This window comes from Thamnophis sirtalis, unplaced genomic scaffold (assembly GCF_051295495.1).
Source record: "Thamnophis sirtalis isolate CommonGarterSnake01/CBP01778 unplaced genomic scaffold, rThaSir2_p1.2 scaffold_8, whole genome shotgun sequence".
NCBI lineage: Eukaryota > Metazoa > Chordata > Lepidosauria > Squamata > Natricidae > Thamnophis > Thamnophis sirtalis.
The window spans coordinates 11,743,988-11,766,623 of record NW_028261388.1 but is presented as its reverse complement, the minus strand read 5'-3'; the positions used below and the strand labels follow the sequence as shown (position 1 = coordinate 11,766,623).

The 22,636-nt window shown below is 44.5% G+C and overlaps 1 long non-coding RNA gene across 1 annotated transcript in view; it reads left to right on the top strand.

Annotated features, from left to right (window-relative positions):
• Positions 1-22,323, top strand: part of LOC106548287 (uncharacterized) — a 73,677-nt gene extending 51,354 nt beyond the window's left edge. Inside the window, exons 3-4 of the long non-coding RNA XR_015697451.1 lie at positions 15,709-15,801; positions 22,192-22,323. This is a non-coding gene — a long non-coding RNA (uncharacterized LOC106548287). The remainder of the gene's footprint in view (positions 1-15,708; positions 15,802-22,191) is intronic.
• Positions 22,324-22,636: the final 313 nt, after the last annotated feature.

Genomic DNA, 22,636 nt, shown 5'->3' with positions numbered 1-22,636 from the left:
ACCGGTAGCGGAAATTTTGAGTAGTTCGGAGAACTGGCAAACATCATCTCTGGCTGGCCCCAGATTGGGGTGGGAATGGAGATTTTGCAGTATCCTTCCCCTGCCATGCCCACCAAGCCATGCCCACAGAGCCTGTAGCAAAAAAAAAAAAATTGAATTTCACTACTGCCATAAGGTAAAGGTAAACGTTCCCCCGCATATGCGTGCTAGTCATTTCTGGCTCTAGGGATGGTGCTCATCTCCGTTTCTAAGCCGAAGAGCCAGTGTTGTCCGAAGACGTCTCTGTGGTCATGTGGCCAGCATGACCAAACTCCGAAGGCGCACAGAACGCTGTTACCTTCCCACCAAAGGTGGTCCCCAATTTTTTCTACTTACATTTTTACGTCCTTTCGAACTGCTAGGTTGGCAGAAGCTAGGACAAGTAACGGGAGCTCACTCCGTTACGTGGCGGTAGGATTTCAAACTGCCGAACTGCCGACCTTTCTGATCGACAAGCTCAGTGTCTTAGCCACTGAGCCACCGCGCCCTCTTTCTTCACCATAGGCCCCCTGTAGATAGCATTTGTGGCCATGGACCATAGCCATGGATCCCCGCCCCTGGATTTCAAGATTGAAATCATCATTTCTCGGTTCTCTTAAGACTCTCTGTGACAACATTGCAATTCCCCAGGAATCCAAGGACCCCAGGTTGAGAACCATACATTTAGAGGAATCTCAGATCTGGATTATCACCAGTGAATGCCACTGTCTGTGTTTCTGTGCTACCTAGCTGAGTGATATATACGGTATATATTTTTAGGATTCTATGCCCGTGATGGGGAACCTATGGCATGTGTGCCAGAGGTGGCACGCAGTGCCCTCTCTGTGGGTATGCGCACCGCTGCCAGTTGCTCTTCTGGTTTCTGGCGCATAGGGTGGTCTTTGCGAGTGCTAGAAAATAGCCGGCGTGGTAGCTCTCCAAGCCAGATAAGGTCTGTGACTATAAATCCTCCCTTGAAAGACTATGCTGGCTGTGAATGGGCAGAATTCATGATAAATTAATAAAAGGGGTTTTTGTCTGGGTTTTTTTGTGGGGAGCCGAGGTGGCGCAGTGGTTAATGCAGCACTGCAGGCTACTTCAGCTGACTGCAGTTCAGCAGTTCGGCTGTTCAAATCTCACCGGCTCAGGGTTGACTCAGCCTTCCATCCTTCCGAGGTGGGTAAAATGAGGACCCGGATTGTTGTTGGGGGCAATATGCTGACTCTGTAAACCGCTTAGAGAGGGCTGAAAGCCCTATGAAGCGGTATATAAGTCTAACTATTGCTATTGCTATTGCTTTGTCGGGACAAGGAGTTTGCTTCATGCTCTTGGGAAGCCTCGATCAGAACAGGGAGGGGGGGCACTGTCAGAACTTAAAATCCAGGTCATGAGGTCCACCCACCCCCCATGGTGGTCAGTTTTAATTTCCAACGGTTGCAAAGTGACCGGTCGTAAGTTGAGGGCTACCTGTAAAACATGCTTGTGTTGGGGAAAATCGAGGTATAGGCCAGTGAAGTATTTGTTTGGCCTTCTTCCGTCCCATATGGATCCACGTATTATCCCCCTGGCTTCACATTGAATGGGTAGGCGGGAGAAGGGGGGGGGGGAAATAGGCAACCTGCTGACCAAATCCGGCTGAAGCTGAATGAATCTCTTATATTGTGGTGGGAACTTGTTTTCTTCTATTGGCACCTAAGGGGTGTAAAAACGAGCTACAAATTTATTTATTTTTTGTAAAAGAACCTCCTGTTATTCCAGCGAGTGGAAATTTATGTGAAAAACATGTTTACCTTCCCTGTCTGTGTTAGGGAAATCTTTGTAAAGGTTCGGTCAGGAATTTATTTCAGCAAAAAAGGACCGGCTGGTAATATTGATGCCCTGCTGTCTTCCTGCACAATATTAAAGAGAAATGAACAGGGAATTAAATCGGCTGCCTTCTGAGCTGCTGCAATTATGGTCTGCCTTAAATAATAGCCAAAAAGGTTCTTTGTAAATTCGAGTGCAGGTGGCGGCCGCTGCGTTCCTGGCTGTGATTGTGCAGTGAAAAAGAATGGCACAGCAGATTTAAAAGGTGAATCAAAGGAATGGCGGCGCCCCATTCTCCTTTATAATAATATTACGCTTTGGAGAGAGGGGAAGACATAGTTCCTTGTGATTTCCTTTAGCAGGGACATCCTATGGCAATGGGTCTCAAACTCGATTTCCTTGAGGGTCCAGATCAGGGTTGTGTTTGACCTCAGGGGCCCGGGGTGGGCGTGGCCAGGTTGTGTGTGACCATTTCAGGGTTTCTGGCACTCATTGCATGCGAAGACCAGCTGGCCAGGGCGCATGTGTGCGTCAGAAACATGCATGTGCATGTGCACCGAACGACTGTTCTTCTGGTTTGCGCCGCTCGTGCACGTGTGAAGACTAGCTGGCTAGCACACTGGAACCCAGAAGAGCAACGGGCGATGGCTTGCATGCCTGGAGAGATGGCTCTGCGTGCCACTTCTGGCATGTGTGCCATAGGTTCGCCAACATGGCTCTAGAGATATGAATCACCCTTCATGGAAGGACCAAGAATAATTTCATTCTAGTCTTCTCTTTCTGTAGTGTTCTACTGCTGAAGCACTGATGAGCCTTTTTTGGTCCAGTTCAACATTTTGCCCTTGGCACTGCTCTTGGGCAGGCACCGAATCACTCTGAAGTCACAATTCCTTTCCTCTTGCAAGTTAGGAGAGAAAGAAACAGTATACCATCTCCATTAATTCCTGTTTTGCAGGTCACATCTGTATTTTTAGGATATTCCAGTAAGGGATATTGAATTTTGTAGGAGACATCAGATCAGCATACAAATGTTTTTTTTGGGGGGGAAGGATCTCAATCTGTGCAACTGTCTCATTAGGAGACCAACTGTTGGTGTGGGATACTTAAAATTGGGTGAATGTAGCTGAGATCGGAATGGGATAACTCACCACATCAATTGGTCCCAGCCAACTTGCTGCAGGACAGTTCAACCAATGCAAAAGTTACATTAATTTCGACGGAACGGAGGCATATAATATTAAAATTAAAAAAGTCAGTCCAGAAATATAAGAGTTACAATAATTTCAACAAAACCGTGGTCACCAATAGTAAAAGTAACTGGGTGAAATGATTAACATAGCATTGAATTGTCCCACAGTGAATTGTTCTGTGCTGAGTTGGTCATGTCAAGTTGCCACAGGGCATGTTGGCCATAGAGAATGTTTTTTTCTGTTAAATGGTTGTCATGAGTCCTTAACTTAACAACCATTTGTTTACTGATTGTGTTACCATCTTTCCTGAGCCTTCCCACTGCCCGGTAGACTGGGTAAGTGGCCGCAGCTCAGGACCCCGGAGAGGAGGTCCGGGTGGGGCGGACAGTTTCCTTTCAGTTTAGGAGAGTTGGTTTAATGTCAGAGCTCGAAATAATGAATCCATAGCAAGCAAGACTCTGAAGTATGTATATTCCTCAAAGAATACTTTTATTTGGAATTATCATACTGGCACATATCCAGTGAAAACCAGCTCTAAGGTCTCCAGCGAATTAAATGTAAAAGTTTCCCCATTTTCTCAAAATGGGCTGGCAGCTGGGTGACATCACTCTGCCTTCCTGTGAGAATGACCTTGCTTCCCAAGAGAAAATATGTTGCTTTGGCTATATGTTTCCCTCTATCTCAATACCCCCCTCCCTATCCCTCAGCTCCAGTGTGGCAACACTGAAGTGGTCAAAAATGGCTTCAGTCAGTTCAGCTTCAGGGTTGACAGACTGTTGGAAGTTAGAGTGGCACTTATGACCTATCTTCGCACTTAATGATTGTTGCAGCATCCCCACTATCACATGTTCAAATGTTGGTGCTTGGCAATGCACATGTATTTACAATAGTTGCAACATCCCACGATCACATGATCACCATTTGGCGACCATCCCAACCAGTTCCAACAAGCCAAGTCCAAAAGGCAGGAAACAAAAAGGAAAAAAATGGGTGAAACCAAGCAAAATGGGCGAAACTTTCATCCCGACTGTGGTTATAAGTCAAGGACCATCTATATTGCTCCCAATTTATGTCAATTGCCTAGTGATGTCATTGTGCCCATGATATGAACAATGCGGGTGGTATCATTGATGGAAATGATATAATTGGCCTCATTTGCATTGATGTGATGATATACTCTTGAGTCAATCAACTCTGGGGGAATAATGAAGTCTTCCTTCTCTTTAATCTGTAAAAATAAGTTATCTCACTACTTGATCTGACTCTAACATCCTCATCTTGTGTCCTTATGAATGCCCTTTTAGAATAGAATAACAGAGTTGGAAGGGACCTTGGAGGTCTTCTAGTCCAATCCCCTGCTTAGGCAGGAAACCCTACACCATGTCAGACAAATGATTATCCTATCTCTTCTTAAAGACTTCCAGTGTTGGAGCATTCACAACTTCTGGAGGCAAGTTGTTCCACTGATTAATTGTTCTAACTGTCAGGAAATTTCTCCTCAATTCAAAGTGGCTTCTCTCCTTGATTAGTTTCCACCCATTGCTTCTTGTTCTACCCTCAGATGCCTTGGAGAATAGCTTGACTCCCTCTTCTTTGTGGCAACCCCTGAAATATTGGAACACTGCTATCATGTCTGCCCTAGTCCTTCTTTTCATTAAACTAGACATACCCAGTTCCTGCAGCCGTTCTTCATATGTTTAGTCTCCAGTCCCCTAATCATCTTTGTTGCTCTTCTCTGCACTCTTTCTAGAGTCTCCACATCTTTTCTACATCGTGGCCACCAAAACTGGATGCAGTATTCCAAGTGTGGCCTTACCAAGAGAATAATTCTTTTCATAGATAAGTCTTTTTGCATGTTTCAACTTATATGTCTGTCCGCCTGTCTATCTGTCATCTTCAATTAATATATACCATATTTTTCAGAGTATAAGACACTCCGAAGTATAAGACACACCTAGCTTTTGGGGAGGAAAACAAGGGAGAAAAATCTGCCTTTGCCTCCCAGCAATTTGCCTCCTTGCAACAAACAGCAAATACTACAGATGATATACACTGTTTGTGGTGTTACATTTCAGACTATACTTGTACAGATGCTGTTAAAACTGATGTGCTTTGTGGAAGTGTAGTTATTCTCTGCTATTTAAAAGAAGATACAACAGCACTGGGCCTCTTCAGATCAAGCATTTATTTTAAAGAGCTTCTTCATTTTGTTCAGCTGTCCAGAACAATAATAAAGCAGTCTTTAAAAAATAAGTCTAATCGTTTGAACATTCTATAGGCATTTATAGTTATTGACTATATACCTCCTTGCAGCAAACAGCCTGATTAGCACAAGAAAAAAAAATCTGCTTCTGCCTCCCAGCAATTTGCTTCCTGGAGCAAACAGCAAGTTTCACTTTCAGTTTCAGCTTGGGCCTCCCGATCATCAGCTGTTTCAGGCTGCAGGGATTGCTATAGCCTATTGCAGCCTCCGCAAGCCCCATTTTCCCCGTTTGCTGCAAGGAGGTAAAGTGCTGGGAGGCAGAGGCAAAGGGTGAGGGATGCTGGGTGGGTGGGGCTACATTCAGTGTATAAGACACACCCAAATTTTAACCCTCTTTTAGGGGTGGGGGAAGGTGCGTCTTATTCTCCGAAAAATACGGTAATCTCTTTGTTGGAATTTAGCCCAAACTCTAAACCCAGCCCTTATTTGGTTCCTCTCATCGCCTCTTTGGTGGAAGCCTTTCAATTCCATCATTTTAAGAATTAATAATCCATTGTTAATATGGATGCCATCCTGCCAAGTTCAGCGTCCTCAAAGACTTGTTTTTATTTTTTTTCCCGTGCCAGAATTTTCATGCCAACCGAGGTTTGATTCGGAAGCACTCAGAAGATCTTTCGCATTGTGCTTCACTGTGCTGTACTTTGGGGGGGAATGAGGTCAATAAATTCCTTGCGCAGATGTTACATTACAGATGGTGAAAGTGCTTGAATGCCCGTGGAAGCGAGTGAATGTTATTACTGAAACATGAACTGTAAAGGTGTTTCTTCTCTCTCTTTATTGAGTGGCCATTTCCATAAATAAGCACACTGACCATTTTTATGCGGTTTGCTGAAAAACTATTTTCTGTCTTTCGGGTGTCCTTCATTTTGCAAATTGAATATTATTATCAGAGCCCATTGTGGGTCCTGCAAAGGGAGGAAGGGGGTGAATAATATAATATTTGGTTCCTTTATTTCATAAACAAAATACCATATTTTTTGGAGTATAAGACGCATCGGAGTATATGATGCACCAAGATTTTGAAGAGGCAAATTAAAAAAAAAAGTTTTTGCACTCTGCAGACTTCCCAAAAACGGGCCCGTTCTTTTGCCAAAAAAAAGGGCATGCAGAGCCTTTAGGAGGCTTATAGAGTGCTCCTAGAGGCTGGGATTGGGGGACATAATTGAGCAAAAAACGGCTTGTTTTTCGCTCATTTGTGCCCTCCCCAGCCCCCAGGAGAACTCTGCAAGACTCCTAAAGGCTATGCACGGCCATTTTGGCAAAGGGGGTGGGATTTCAGGAGGCTGAAAACGCTGTATTCAGTGTATAAGACGCACCCAGATTTTCACCCTCTTTTTTGAGGGAAAAAGGTGCGTCTTATACTCCGAAAAATACAGTAATCTCACAAACAATATGCCAGTACAGGTAGTCCTCGAATGAGGACCAGTTCATTTTTACAACATTCAAAGTTACAACGGCACTGAATGACTTGCGACCATTTTTCACACTAAACAACCATTGCAGGATTCCCCAGGGTCATGAGATCGAAATTTGGATGCTGGTTCGTATTTGTGGTGGTTGCCCTATCTTCTGACAAACCAAGTCAATGGGTGAGCCATATTTACTTAAGAACTGTGTTGTAACTTAAGAACTTCAGTGATTCATTTAACATCTGTGGCAAGAAAGGTCGTAAAATGGGGCAAAACTCACATAGCAACTTAAATTTGGGGCTCTGTTGTTGTTGTAAGTTGAGGACTACCTGTATAGCAAATCCTTGGGTCAGTGTTTTATACACCCCTGGCAACTTAAAGATGGATGGCCTGTTGGCTGAGGAATTCTGGGAGTTGAAGTCCATCCATTTTCAATTTGCTGAGTTTTAAAAAAACACTGCCTTAGATACCTGCCCCATTATTAGTTGAAATAATTAGAACCAAATGCTTTTTAAAAAATTTCTGAACAGTATTCCATCTAGCTGGGTAAGGATATGGTCCATACCTCCATGGCAAGCCACTTCAAAATAGAATAGAATAACAGAGTTGGAAGGGACCTTGAAGATCTTCTAGTCCAACCTAGACAGGAAACCCTAAACCATTTCAGACAAATGCTTATCCATGAAACTTCCAGTGTTGGAGCATTCACAACTTCTGGAGGCAAATTGTTCCACTGATTAATTTTTCTGACTTGTCAGGAAATTTCTCCTCAGTTCTAAGTTACTTCTCTCTTGATTAGTTTTCATCCATTGCTTTTTGTTCTACCTTCAGGTGTTTTGGAGAATAGTTTGACTCTCTCTTCTTTGTGGCAACCCTTGAGATATTGGAACACTGCTATCATGTCTCCCCTAGTCCTTCTTTTCATTAAACTAGACATACCCAGTTCCTGCAACTGTTCTTCATATGTTTTAGTCTCCAGTCCCCTAAACATCTTTGTTGCTCTTCTCTGCACTCTTTCTAGAGTCTCCACATCTTTTCTACATTGGGGCGACCAAAACGGAATGCAGTATTTGACTCAACTCAATAACATTTGAATTTTCTAGCATAAACTAGGAATCCTGCCACAACATTTCTCTTGAATTTTGTCCTGGGCTTAAACTTGACCCAATCCAAAATGTTGAATGTATTTTTCTTCATCCACTTTCTTATGGACTTGCTTATATAATTTGAGGATAATTGCCATGTAGCAAGTTCTGCTTAACCGAAAAGTTCAGTTTCAGATGGTGTACAGGTGATTTGATATTCTGTAGAATTTTTCTGTACAAAGAAGAATTCATGCTGCTAAGATTTGTAATGGTATATATGGGAAAGACCTTGGGAGAACAGAGACGCTGCCTAGGGAATGGTCAGAGAAGAGACAGCTTAACCCACATCTGTATAAGGGCAAGAAGCTCAGGAGGGACCCTGCCAAGTTTCTTCAGCTGTTAAGGAGAGGGTGGGAGAATTGTACTTTGAGATTTGCAAGACTCTGCCAATGTAGGTTTACGATAAACTGAAATAATAGAATAACAGAGTTGAAAGGGACCTTGGAGATCTTCTAGTCCAACCCCTTGCTGAAGCAGGAATCCCTGTATCATTTCAGACAAATGTTTGTCCAATCTCTTCTTAAAAACCTCCAGTGTTGGAGCAGCCACGATTTCTAAAGGAAAATTACTCCACTGATTAATTGTTCTAACTGTCAGGAATTTTTTCCTTAGATTGCTTCTCTCCTTGATTAGTTTCCATCTATTGCTTCTCCCTACTAGCTCATCTGGTTTGAGTCTACCCCATGAGACCGGACATCAATCTTGCAAGTCTGAAAGTACAATTCTACCACTATCTCCTTCCCAAACCTCATGTTTAAATCCAGTGGTAGAAATACAGAGTCTATGTTGGGCTGATCTGAGATATCTATAACAGAGAATATTGGTAGCTCAGGGTTGAAATAATGGGTCCTTGGTGCTCTCTGAGCTTGGTTGTTTTCTTGCAGACATTTCGTTACCCAAACTAGATAACGTAATCAGTGCAATGATGTGCATCACACTGATGGCGTAACCTAGTTTGGGTAATAAAACATCTGCAAGAAAACAGCTAAGCTCGGAGAGCACCAAGGATCCATCATGATCTAAAATAGCTTGACATCAAATGCAGAGTGACATGTACCATATTCCTGCTACCAAAATATATCTTATTTAGTGGGTTAGCCCTTTCCCCTCTTCAGCGGAAAACCTATATATAAATAGATTCGTGGGTAGAACCCACAAGTCTGCAAAATAAATGTAGGATAAAGGCTATTTCTGGCTGGCTGGCTGCATCAAAAATGCTTGATTGATCTTAGAAGCATAATTACCAATGACTACTTAAGTCCATTTCAGATTAGTCTTATGCAGACTGATGTTTTGAAATCCCAAACATCACAAAGGCACAATTGGTGTGAATATATATTGCATCCAGTTTAGGTCACTGCAGTGGTGGGTTTCAAAAATTGTTCGAACCTACTCTGTGGGCGTGGCCTCCTTTGTGGGAGTGGCTTGCCACCCATGTGACTGGATGGGAGTGGCTTGCCGCCCATGTGACCGGATATGAAGATGCCGACGACACTTGTCAGAACCACCTTAAATTACCTCACACACAACACTGCCATGCATAGGAATATGATGTAAACTTGTTTTTTAAAAGGCATCTTTGGTTTGCGTTAAAACAACTTCAACACACGCAATCTTCTGATTGCACCACAAACGCAGTAGTCATCCTTACCTTTCACAGAGGCACTGAGTTTTATAAATATGAGCATGATAGTGTAGAATAATCCTATCCAAGGACCAATTGTGGGTTTCAAAAATTTTTGGAAGCTCTTCTGTAGGTGTGGCCTGCTTTCCGGGTCAACTGGTGGAACCTCTTCTAACCGGTTCGGTAGATTTGACGAACCGGTTCTACCAAATAGGTGCAAACTGGTAGGAACCCACCTCTGGGTCACTGGATTATAAAAAAAAAAATGTTGAGACTTTGGAAAGAACGCAGAGAAGAGCAACTAAGATGATTAAGGGCCTGGAGACTAAAACACAATGAAGAAACAGTTGGGGGAATTGGGTATTGCTAGTCTAGAGACAATAAGGACTAGGGGTGACATGAGAGCAGTTTTTCAGTATTTGAGGGGCTGCCACAAAGAGGGAGTCAAGCTATTCTCCAAAGCACCTGAGGGCAAGACAAAAAACAATGGATGGAAACTAATCAAGAAGAGAAGCAACCTAGAATTGAGGAAAAAACTTCCTAACAGTGAGGATAATTAACCAGTAAAACAACTTGTTTTCAGAAGTTTTGGATTCTCCATCACTAGAGACTTTTTAAGAAGAGACTACACAGAGACTTGTCTGAAATGGTAAAGGGCCTCCAGCTTGAGCAGGGGGGCTGGACTAGAAGACCTCCAAGGTCCCTTCCAACTTTATTAATCTGTATTCTGTAAGGAGGATGCTTTCCTTCCCCTTCCTGCTGGGAAACTCTATGACCCATTTGCTTTCTCTACCTGTTGTCACGCAACCTATTGTTGATAGCTTTAATAATTGTGGCAAAGATCAATGCTGGTTATTCTTTCATAGAAGCAGAGAATTGGAAGGGATCATTAAATCTAACCCCTTACTCAGTGCAGAAATCCAAAGAAAAACATTTACGGGAGATCACTGTCTAGTCTTTGCTTGAATCCATCTAGGGAAGAGAACCCGATCACTTTTCTAAATAATTGGTTCCGCTGTCAAACTCAGAGCCGAGGTGGCGCAGTGGTTAAATGCAGCACTGCAGGCTGCTTCAGCTGACTGCAGTTCTGCAGTTCGGCTGTTCAAATCTCACCGGCTCAGGGTTGACTCAGCCTTCCATCTTTCCGAGGTGGGTAAAATGAGGACCCGGATTGTTGTTGGGGGCAATATGCTGACTCTGTAAACCGCTTAGAGAGGGCTGAAAGCCCTATGAAGCGGTATATAAGTCTAACTGCTATGTATTGCTAAACTCCTCGTAATGTTAGAAAGGTTTTCCTTTGTCATAAGGTTTGGTGGGAATCTGCCTTCCTATAACTTAACTCCATGATTCTGTGTCCTGCAATCTGGGAGAAGAAAGAGCAGCCATCACTGGACTGGTTGTTAAACTGGTAGGATCCCACCACTGATCCAGAGACTTCTTGAGCCTCAAAATTCTGGATTTCTTCCATCTCCCTTCATAGCCCTTGTCATCCTTCTCCGAAGCTCTTCCTGCTTCTTTTGAGGTTTCTTTTAACATTGGCCAGTAAATAGACAAACTGGGCTGTGAGAAACCACCGAGTATGATGGCATACAATAAATAAGATAATACGTTGTGTGGTTTCTTTTTAAGCAGTATTTTAAAAGATGTTTTCCGTGAGTCGTTCTGCCTGCCCATCAAGGAACTTGGTGGAAAGTTGCAATTGTGAAATATGTAGAGGCCATCTCATTAGGGATGCTCTTTTTCTGCTTTTGGTTTTTTGGGGATATTGGGGGTTGAATTTCTTACCTGCTTGCTTTTCTATTTCTTTCTCGGCATCATAACTTTTCGAAAGAAGCCGTAAAGTGAACAGTAGAGGTTCTTCAGGATTATGCCTGAAGAGAGCCGAGGTGGCGCAGTGGTTAAATGCAGCACTGCAGGCTACTTCAGCTGACTGCAGTTCTGCAGTTCGGCTGTTCAAATCTCACCGGCTCAGGGTTGACTCAGCCTTCCATCCTTCCGAGGTGGGTAAAATGAGGACCCGGATTGTTGTTGGGGGCAATATGCTGACTCTGTAAACCGCTTAGAGAGGGCTGAAAGCCCAATGAAGCGGTATATAAGTCTAACTGCTATTGCTATTGCTATGCGACACCTATTCTTCTACACAGAGAGTTAAATATTGTATAGAAATTATGCAGTCTATTAATTTGTGTTATTTACCAGTTTTTATTATCCAATATTATGAGGCAACATATTGGTGGGAAACATGCAGAAGAATCCTTCATCCTGCAGTGGTTAGACAATGGTGACGAGAAGGAGGCGGTAGAGCAGGGGTGTGTCAAACTCAAGGTCTGGGGGCCAGCTCTGGCCCACGGGGTGCTTAGATCCGGCCCACGGGGCTGCAAAGGACCGGCCCGCAGTACCTCTGCCAGCGAAAATGGAGGTTGTGAGGGCTGGGTGCAGAGATCCATTTTCGCTGGCAGAGGCACTGCGGGCCGGTCCTTTCGCTCTGTCAGCAAAAATGGGCTCCCGAGTTCCGTTTTCGGCTGTGAAACCTCCTGCAACCCAGTGGTGGGTTTCAAAAATTGTTCGAACCTACTCTGTGGGTGTGGCCTCCTTTGTGGGAGTGGCTTGCCACCCATGTGACCGGATGGGAGTGGCTTGCCGCCCATGTGACCGGATATGAAGATGCCGACGACACTTGTCAGAACCACCTTAAATTACCTCACACACAACACTGCCATGCATAGGAATATGACGTAAACTTGTTTTTTAAAAGGCATCTTTGGTTTGCGTTAAAACAACTTCAACACACGCAATGTTCTGATTGCACCACAAACGCAGTAGTCATCCTTACCTTTCACAGAGGCCCTGAGTTTTATAAATATGAGCATGATAGTGTAGAATAATCCTATCCAAGGACCAGTGGTGGGTTTCAAAAAAATTTGGAACCTCTTCTGTAGGTGTGGCCTGTTTTCCGGGTCCACTGGTGGAACCTCTTCTAACCGGTTCGGTAGATTTGACGAACCGGTTCTACTGAATAGGTGCAAACTGGTAGGAACCCACCTTTGCTACAACCCTCTGCTAGCGAAAATAGAGGTTGTCAGGGCTGTGTTCAGAGCTCCATTTTCACTGGCAGAGCGCTCGGGCCGCTACAGTGACATTGAGCTGGCCACTCAAGGTCAAACACAACCCTGATGCGCCCCTCAATAAAATTGAGTTTGACACCCCTGAGGTAGCGGAAGAGAAGGAGGAGGGGGATTCTTTTTGGCTGGGTAGATCATGACTCCTGGTTACTACTATGGACAAGGCCTTGCGAGTTTCAAGGCAACATTTTTCATAAGGGGTTTTGCCATTTCCTTCTTCCTAGGGCTGAGAAAAAAAGAATGGCTTGAGGTCATCTAGTACTTCTCATATAAGAACAGAATTCAGATCTCTCTGAAATGCCATAATTATAGGTGTCAGCACCTCTTCATTGAGTAATTAGGAAAGAAGACCACGAGACTCCGTGGGTAGAAATCAAGTGTACTTTTACTAATTATAAATGATTAAAGGCGTAGCGAAGCGAAGACTGATTATTTAGGCGCGAAAGCGATTGATATATAGAATAACCCATTCCTCACCCCTTGGCATCCCAGTTACAGTCCAATCATAATTCTCCTAAGTGTCAGGTGTGAGATAACTTCAAAAGGCATCACTAAGATGGAATGTCGGTGCCGTTAGTCTTGGCGGGAACCTCCTCCGCATGCGTAGTCCGACAGGCAGCAGAGCTCCAGAATCTTCCTCCAGCACAATTAGTAAACCCCTCCCAAATACCATGCCCTCCCTCCCCGTTTCATGGCAGCCGAAGCAGCAGCAAAGCAGAGGCTGACAATAGGTAGTCCTTGACTTAGATCATAACTGAGCCTGGCAATTACCGTCGTAAGTCATGAGGGTCCTAAAGTGGATCATCACATGATCGGACCTGATTTTGCATCTTTTTGTGGTGGTAGTTGAGCAAACCATTGTGGCATTTCCCCCTCCCCCTCTGGAAATTGGAAGTACATGCCAGTTTCCAGAGGAAAACCGATGACCATTTTTCACGCTTACGACCATTGAAAGCATCCCCACGGTCATGTGATCAAAATTCAAAGGCAATCGTGTTTATGACGGTTGCGGGTTTGTGTAATTCCCTTTTGCGACCTTCTGACAAGCAAAGGTTGTTGGGGAAGCCAGGTTCACTTAACCACCATGTTACTGTTTAACAGATTAACAGAGTTGGAAGGGACCCTGTAGGTCATCTAGTCCACCACCACCCCCTCCCAAGCAGGAGACGCTACGCCATTTCTGACTGAACGGCAGTCCAATCACTTCTTGAAAGCTTCCAGGGATGAAGCTCCCACAACTTCGGAAGGCAACTTCTGTCCCACTGGTTGTAGAAGTGTTGTAGAATATTGTAGGAGTAAATTCTCTCAGCCCCCATTCCTCCTAGGTCCATAATGGCAAACCCATGGCATGCATGCCACAGGTGGCATGCAGAGCCCTCTCTGCGGGCACACCGTTGCCCAGCTCAGCTCCACAGCGCATGTGCATGTGCCTCCCACCGGCCAGCTGATTTTCGGGTCTGCCGCACATGCGGGAGATGCGCGCACATGCACGGGGGATGGGAAGGTCGCACACGCATTGCATTATAGGTGTGGGCGCCACACACTTTCGGTATGCGAGGACGAAAAGTTTAGCCATCACTGTCCGAGGACCTCTGGAAGCTCCTGGATGGAGATTATCTTTAAAAAAATATTATGTGAATTGCCAAATGAATTACAGAGCTTTTTTCATCCTTGACTCTCCAATGGTAAAGCCATTCATCTTTGACTCTCCAATGGTAAAGCCGAGGTAACAATGCATCTATACTAAGGATAATCCAAAGAGCGACGAAGCCCTTTTGTGAAATTTCCATCTAGCCTTTGTTTTTAGTTTTAGGGTCATTTTTCAAGCTTTTTCAAAGGGGTCGGAAACTTGACAATGCTTTTAAAAACCAAAGTTGAGCTCCCCAGGTCAAATCGGGGCGATGCCATGGGAAGGGCAGAGGGCAGTCCCCGTCCATCTGCCGTCTGCCCGTCTATCTCAACAACTGCATTGATTCACTTCACTGTGGCAAGAAATGGGGCAAAATTAACTTCACCGCTGTCTCGTTTAACAGCAGGAATGCTGGGCTCTGTTGTAGTCGTAGGTCGAGAACTATTTGTATTTCCTCTCTTCACTTTCACACCCTTCTGGAGATATCTCCTACAAAGCCATATCCTGACGTTGGGAACTATTAAAATCTGATCGAATGTCCCTTTTTTCCTACTTTTCTGTCATTTTGGCTGGAGGCAGAGATGAAACTCATTTTTCCAAATGCAATTGGAAAGCATGGAAACTCTCAAACCTGCACTTACGTTAAAAGCAATGTTTTGCTAATAGCAGGTCAGTTTTGATTCAGGCCTGTAATTTGGCAAGGAAGAAAAATACCTATCTGCCATCTCAAGGATAGTAATTTTGTGCGCCGTCCTAATTTCTCCAGAATTGCTTTGCATATAACTAAAAGCTTTTTACCCTTGAAAATATAGAGCTGGAGGTAGAAGGGAAATAATAATGCTGCCTCCCCATTTGTCCAAAAGAAATGTATTTTTGGAGCAAACAAAAGGGTGTGTTACAAGTTTCCTGCTTTTTTTTTTTCCTTTTGGCTGTCCGAAGTTAATTTTTTCCCCATTTTAGTTCAGTGTTCTGTATTACAACCATATCTCTACAAATCTAGGATTGCAAATCGACTTTAATCCCTCATCTAAAATTGTCTGTTGTTAGGATTAATGTAGATCAGGGGTGTCAAACTTGATTTCATTGAGGGCCGCATCAGGGTTGTGTTTGATCTTGGGAGACCAGGGGGGTGGGGTGGCCAAGGTTGGGCATGACTAGCTCAACGTCACTCGTGTTGGGGGTGCCTGTAGTGGCCAGAGCACTTTGCCAGCAAAAACGAGCTCCTGAGCTCTGTTTTCAGCTGCCATGGCCTCCTGCAACCCTCTGCCAATGAAAACAGAGCTCGAAAGGACTGCGTGCGGCCCTCCCGAGCTCTGCTTTTGCTGGCAGAAGCACCACGGGCCGGTCCTTCACTGTTTCCAGCGTGGCCCCTCTGGCCAGATCTAAGCACCCTGTGGGCTGGATGCCGTCCCCGGCCCTTGAGTTTGGCACCCTTGTATTAAGCTATCAATGGAAGTGCCTAGACCAGCTTTCTAAAATAAAGTTATTTGTTTTTTTTCAGCATGAATGTCTGTTTGTTTGTGGCGTGTGTCAGTGTTTTGGACCGAGCAAGGTTTTAGAAACAGAACTATAGAAACAGAACCTCCAGCCAAAGGTAAGCATCAGCTCTGGAATCTTCTTCTATCATCTTCTTTCTTCCATATGTATAAAAATGGCTTTATGTGTGTATGTTCCAGCATAACTCTGGAACGCCTCGAGCAATTTCAACCAAATTTGGTACACAGATGATTTACTCTCTGCAAATAAATACTGTGGGGACAAAATCACCCCTAAAACCCCTCAGGGTGTGTGTTCTGTTAAGATGCAGCCTGTTGTGCCTTAAAATGGCTTCTACTGTACTGCTATAAAATGGCCTATACTGTGCAGCACAGTGGCGTTGCCATGGTAACAGCTTCACAGTACTCCACAAGGGGGGCATCATGTCTGTACGCCAAAGGTGCACGGAATTCTGTTACCTTCCCACTGAAGTGGCACCTACTTATTTACTCACATTTGCATAATTTCAAACTGCTAATTGGGCAGGAGCTTGAGTACATAACAGGAGCTCATCCTGTCGGGCGGCACACGGATTTCGAACCCTGCTGTCAACTCTCCAGCTGAGAAACTCAGTGTCTAAACCAGTGTTTCTCAACCTTGGCAACTTGAAGATGTCCGGACTTCAACTCCCAGAATTCCCCAGCCAGCATTCGCGAATGCTGGCTGGGGAATTCTGGGAGTTGAAGTCCGGACATCTTCAAGTTGCCAAGGTTGAGAAACACTGGTCTAAACGCTGAACCATCGTGCAGAATTACAGTCCTGCATAATTTGATAATTTCAGTACTGTGAGGCCCCTGAAATCGGTGCATTTGGGAATGTGCGAAGAGTGTCAAGCTTTGCTTCTTGACCCTGTGATATAGTACAGCAAACAGCCATGAATGTTTCAAGCTGGTTGCTTGAACACCCAAGCTGCAATCACAGGACTGCAGAAGCTTGTATTTTCTCTTAATATCCTGAGTGAGATTGTGTGTGTTATAAAGTCAAGATGATTAGCCTGCAAGCCACTCAGCTCTCATTTACAAGAAAACCAAGCGACCAGAAAAACAGAGACTTAAGCCTTTCCGCTCAAAGGCTTTTCGGATAGATGTGAATCTATTTATATGTAGTAACCATAACAATTTAGCTTTCAGTTCAAACCTATGTTGGAAGCATGATTACTAATGGTGGTCTTTAACAACTTGAGGTTAAACAAAATAATGGGCGCATGTATTGCTTTTTAAAAAATCTTTAAATTGCCACAAATAAATGCCGCTGTAACTCTGTGAATAACCTTAAAAAATTATAGAGGAACTAGCCATTTGTCTAAACCTCCATACGGACTTTAGATGGGGTCAAAGTTGAATGGAATTCAGTCATTCCCTTGTTCACAGTTTTAGTTGCTACTTAGCTCCAGAGTTGACAGCCACTGGATTTAGTTAAGTTTAAATGAGATCCATAGAATGGTCTCCAAAAGCCTATTTTGAAAAGCCAAAACAGTAGAAGAAAAGTTGGGACGTATTGTGTTTGTTCATTATCGGTTTTCTTCCATCTCTGCGGCTACCCATCTCTCATCCAGGGGACTCCAAATGAAAGAAAGTCAAATTTAAACCACAGCAGCTTGTGATTCTGTCAGCCCACTGCTTTTAAGGGCGAAGTATTTCGTGCTCCGATATTTCACTTCAGTTCGTAATTTAAAGCCCCATTCATCACGCATCTGCTCTCAAGTTATGTTTCACTGACTTTTGTGAGGCTTAGTTTAAGTAAGCAAAACCGTGGCTTGAATCTGTCAGAAATTACTTCGGGCTGAGGTATTTATGTTGTAGGCCCTCCAAGCCCAGGGAATGAAAAAAATCTGTTGTGGCAGCAGATTCGGACAGTGAGGAGGGTTGGGGAGGAACATGGGTCAGTCCTGGAGTTTGGGGAAAGCTCTGATGAGGGCTCTGCGTTGGAGGAAGAGATGGGGCCAGGGCCGTCTGACAGTTATCAGCTGCCTTCAGAGTCGGACACCAGTGAGGCAGACGAATAGCAGGAGCCTGTTCCCAGTGTGTGCATGCGCAGAGTTGCCAGACGAAGGGAACAACTAAAGAGCAGGGGTCAACTTGTGAGTAAGGCCAGACAGTGAATGGCCCCTCCCAGAGGAAATAAAAGAGGAGCGAAAGCGGAGTGGAGTTTGCAGGAGACAATTAGTTTGCTTAATTGGTTCGTGACTCTCCGAGACTCCTTGCCAAGTTTTGCAACCTCGACCTGGCAGCTCTCCAAGCCAGATAAGGTTTATGTCTGTAAATCCTCCCTGGAAAAACTTTGCTGGATGTGAATGAGCAGAATTCACAGTAAATTAATAAAAGGACAAGAAGTTTGCTTCGTGCTCTTGGGAAGCCTCTGTCAGAACAGAATCTTTAGGTGGCTGAAGGGATGAAAAGGGAAGGAAAAATGAAGATACCTTTCTAAAGAGCCAAACACATTCAGTTTATCTATTTATTAAATTTATATGCCGCCCTTCTTACCCTGCAAAGCAATTCAGAGAGCTTGCAATTACAACTTCTTTGCTGATTTCAGGACAGGGAAAGTATGTTTTATATAGACAATCTGTTTGTTGAGACTTGGGGGCAGATAATCCTCAACTTTGTTTAGCAAGTGTTCAAAGTTGCTTATGACCAGTCCTCGCACTTGCAACCGTCACAGCAAGTGACAGCAGCACCCTGGTCACATGATCAAAATTTGGGCGCCTAGCAACAGCATATATTTGTGACAGTTGAAGTCTTCTGGGGTCATGGGATCCCCTCTTTGCGACCTTCCAGCAAGTAAATGTAAAACGGGGTAAAATTCACTGAATAACGGTCTCTCTTAGCAACATAAATTTTGGGCTCAAGTGTGATCGTAAGTCGAGGATTACCTGTACTTCAATTATGGGGGAGATATCGAGAAAACAATTGTATTGGATGTATTAGTAAAAGGCCCAGATCTGTTGATGCGCCCCAAACCCTTTCCAGAAGTTCTCTCTAAAGAAAAAAAGAAATTAATGCAACAGAAAAATAAAATAGCAGAGTGAAATATGAACTATATTTCTTTGAGCCATGGTAGTGCAATGATTAGAATGCAGTATTGCAGGCTAATTCTGCTGAGTGCCAGGGGTTCAACCCTTACCAGCTCAAGGTTGATTCCATCCTTCCGAGGTGGGTAAAGTGAGGACCCAGATTGTTGGGGGCAATATGCTGACTTTATAAACTGCTTAGGGGGGGTCTGTAAAGCCCCATGAAGTGGTATATAAGTCTAAGTGCTTTTGCTATCCTGTTTCCCCGAAAATAAGCCCTCCCCAAAAATATTGCAAAACAGCAGCAGCCATGAGGTGACCATACTCACCTCTTCCAGCACCTCAAAAATAAGAATAATAACACCTTTCTGAAAATAAGGCCAAGCGCTTATTTCAGGGGGTCAAAAGAAAACAAGATCCTGTCTTATTTATGGGGAACTGTATTAATTTGATTTAAAACTAGGTTAACCTCATTTCACTGCTTTCCGGAGACTTCCCACTTCTTTGTCCCAGTCCAAACCATTTTGGTGATTGCAGCCCTAGCAATGGCATTCAGAGGCCTGTAATTGCAGAGCTGGGTACAACACAGATTTGTGCCATAGTGGACCATTGACAGTGGATAAAATAGATTCTATATAATTTTCATGTTATGTTGTTTTAGCCTTCATTATGATTGTGACAGGGATGGCCATTAAGAGAGATGCTGTCAGTTCCACATCTTCAACTTAGCTTTTTTTTTTTTTAACCAGCATAAGAGCCTCAAATGACTGTTTTGATCAGTTTTCCAGCTTCTCAGGCCAAAGCCAGCTAGACCACAAACAACAAGTATATATCTCTATATATAAAATGGCGGTGTGTGTGTGTGTGTTCCAACATAACTCTGGAACGCCTCAAGGAATTTCAACCGAATTTGGTACACAGATTACTTACTCTCTGGAAACAAATACTGTGGGGGCAAGACACCCCTAATGCCCCCCGGGGTGTGTGTTCTCTTAAGATACAGCCTTAAGAAGCACCCAACATGTGACTATGGTATGTATGTGTAACTGTCATCCCTTTGAAAACTTGAGAGACCGCCTGCTGCCAATTATCTCCCATAGACCCGTTAGATCGCACAGGGTTGGCCTCCTCCGGGTTCCGTCTACCAGCCAATGCCATCTGGCTACCACCCGGGAGAGGGCCTTATCTGTAGCAGCTCCAGCCCTTTGGAATGAACTCCCCGCGGAGATTCGGACCCTCACCTCTCTCCAGGCCTTTCGGAAAGCCGTCAAAACCTGGCTGTGCTGGCAGGCCTGGGGTTGATGAGTTCCCCTCCCCTCTCGACTTGTATGGCTGTACGACTTTTGTGTATTTTAATTATGTGTATTATGTTTGTGTCCCCTTTTCCCCTTCGGAGTTGTTCGCCGCCCTGAGTCCCTCCCGGAGAAGGGCGGCATACAAATAAACTAAACCTGAAACCTGAAACCTGAAACCTGAAACCTGGTCATTAGCAGCTCTGGGGAGGTCCGTTGTAATTTCAAATGGTTGTTAAGCAACGGGTCTTAAGTCGATGACTTCCTGTATTATAGCATCGTAGAAAATATTCATGATACCTGAAATATACACCCATCATCTCAGCGACTAGGAGATTTTAACTTCAATAAATAATGGCATCCTACCCCCTCCATATTATAACACGTAATCTGGAACTTAAAATCCCAGCACATCAGTAACCTACCAACTTGGATAAGTCTAGATAAAGTGACTGTGTAGAAATGAGGACAGGTTCTGTGTGTCTTTATTGATTTCTCCTACTTGTCAGTTTGAATAAATAACATTTTGCAATCTCAGAGACCTCAGTGTTCTTGTTAAATAAATATCTCATGAAAACTCGGGGCCTGTGTTTACTTAAATCTGTTGAGATTCCGGCTGTTCTCTCACTACTATCACCGTTAAAAAACCCCGATTATAGATATTATTCTAAATGGGTTAGCTTGGCTATTCATGGAAAGGCATAGCTACCTCATAAAAAAAGGTTTTAAAAAATTGGCAATGTTTGGAAAAGCTTTAGGGTAGGGGTCCCCAATCCTTGGTATGTGGACTGGCACCGGGCCATGGCATGCCAGCAACCCGGACGCACAAAAAGTAAAAACTCACCCACAGAACGCAGGCAGCAGGCAAAACCACATCCCCTCCAGTGCATGGAAAAACCTTTCTCCGCAAAACCAATCACTGGTGCCCAAAACGTTGGGGGCCACTGCTTTAGGGGGTCATCTCCCAGCTGCATAGAATGTACTTCTCAGTGTTGTGGCCCGCCAGCAGCCAGCAGCCAGTGGAGCTGACAGCAGATTTGGACAGTGAGGAGGTTGGGGAGGAACAGAGGCCAGTCCTGGAGTCTGGGGAAGCCTCTGATGAGGGCTCTGCGTCAGAGGCAGAGATGGGGCCAGGGCCGTCCGACAGTTACCAGCTGCCATCATAGTCAGACATCAGTGAGGCAGATGAACAGCTGGAGCCTGTTCCCAGTGTGCCAGGCGAAGGGAGCAGCTAAAGAACAGGGGTCAACTTAGGAGTAAGGCCAGAGGTGGACAATGAATGGCCCCTCCCAGAGGAAATAAAAGAGGAGCGGGAGTGGAGTTTGCAGGAGACAATTAGTTCCTTCCTGCATTCTTGCCAAGTATTGCATTGTCTGAAAGATATAGGCCTGGCCACTCTCCAAGCCTGATAGAGGTCGGTAATTGTGAACTATTTTGAAAGACTGGGAGAGAGGAAAGATTTTGCTGGAGAGGAATTCACTGTAAATTAAATAAAAGAGATTTATTGGGATGAGGACTTGGTTTTGTGCTGCTGGGGAAGCCTAGGTCAGAACACTCAGTATTAACCCCGTCACTCTTGTTCAGCAACACCAGGAGTCTCCAACGTTACCTCCCAACGGCCGATAAGATCCCACAAGGTGGGCTCCTTAGGACACCCTCAGCGGGACAGTGTCGGCTGGCGGGGCCTCGGAGGAGAGCCTTCTCTGTGGCTGCTCCGACCCTGTGGAATCAGCTACCCCCAGAGGTCCGGACCTCACCCACCCTCATGGCCTTCAGAAAAGCTTGTAAGACCTGGCTGTTCCGGCAGGCCTGGGGCTGTTGACCTTACTATGTAGGGTCCAGCCCCAATCAGAACCTATGGGTGTTGGAGAATTTTTAAATTTTATTTTTATTTTTATTTTGTTTGTCTTCTTTCTGGTTCTGTGTAAGCCACACGGAGTCCTCCGGGATTGGGCAGCCTATAAATCTAATAAATTAAATTAAATTTTAAGACTTGCAGACTTCAACTCGCCAGAATTCCTCAGTTAGATATGCTGGCTGGGGAATTCTGGGAGTTGAAGTCCAGAAGTCTTCAAGTGGCCATGTTTGGAGGCCTCTGACCCAACACCATCAACACTATCATTTTTTTCTCTTCTCTGTCTTCCAGGTTTTTACACCGGACCCAATCCGACGCCAAAAAGAGCCGAGGTCGACCGGAAGAAGCATCTCTTGGCTGCCCCTTTGACCCGTCTTTGATTAGATTTCCTTGGCGAGAGGTCCAGGAAAGAAGGAGAATGAGACAGCTGAAAGGGAAGCCCAAAAAAGAGACATCCAAAGACAAAAAGGAGAGAAAGCAAGCCATGCACGAAGCCCGCCAGCAAGTCACAACTGTGGTGCTGCCCACCTTGGCTGTGGTGGTGCTTTTGATTGTGGTGTTTGTGTACGTGGCCACCCGCCCCAATACCACTGAATGACATGGATTTTGAACTCTGCCCCTTGGGTGGGCATGCCAAGGCCCAACAACTAATCAAAGTTGCCCCTTCCTCAAGAGATCCTTTTTTAATCACTGATGTTAATAATCCTTTTACAAAGGAATCCTCTTTCTCTGACTT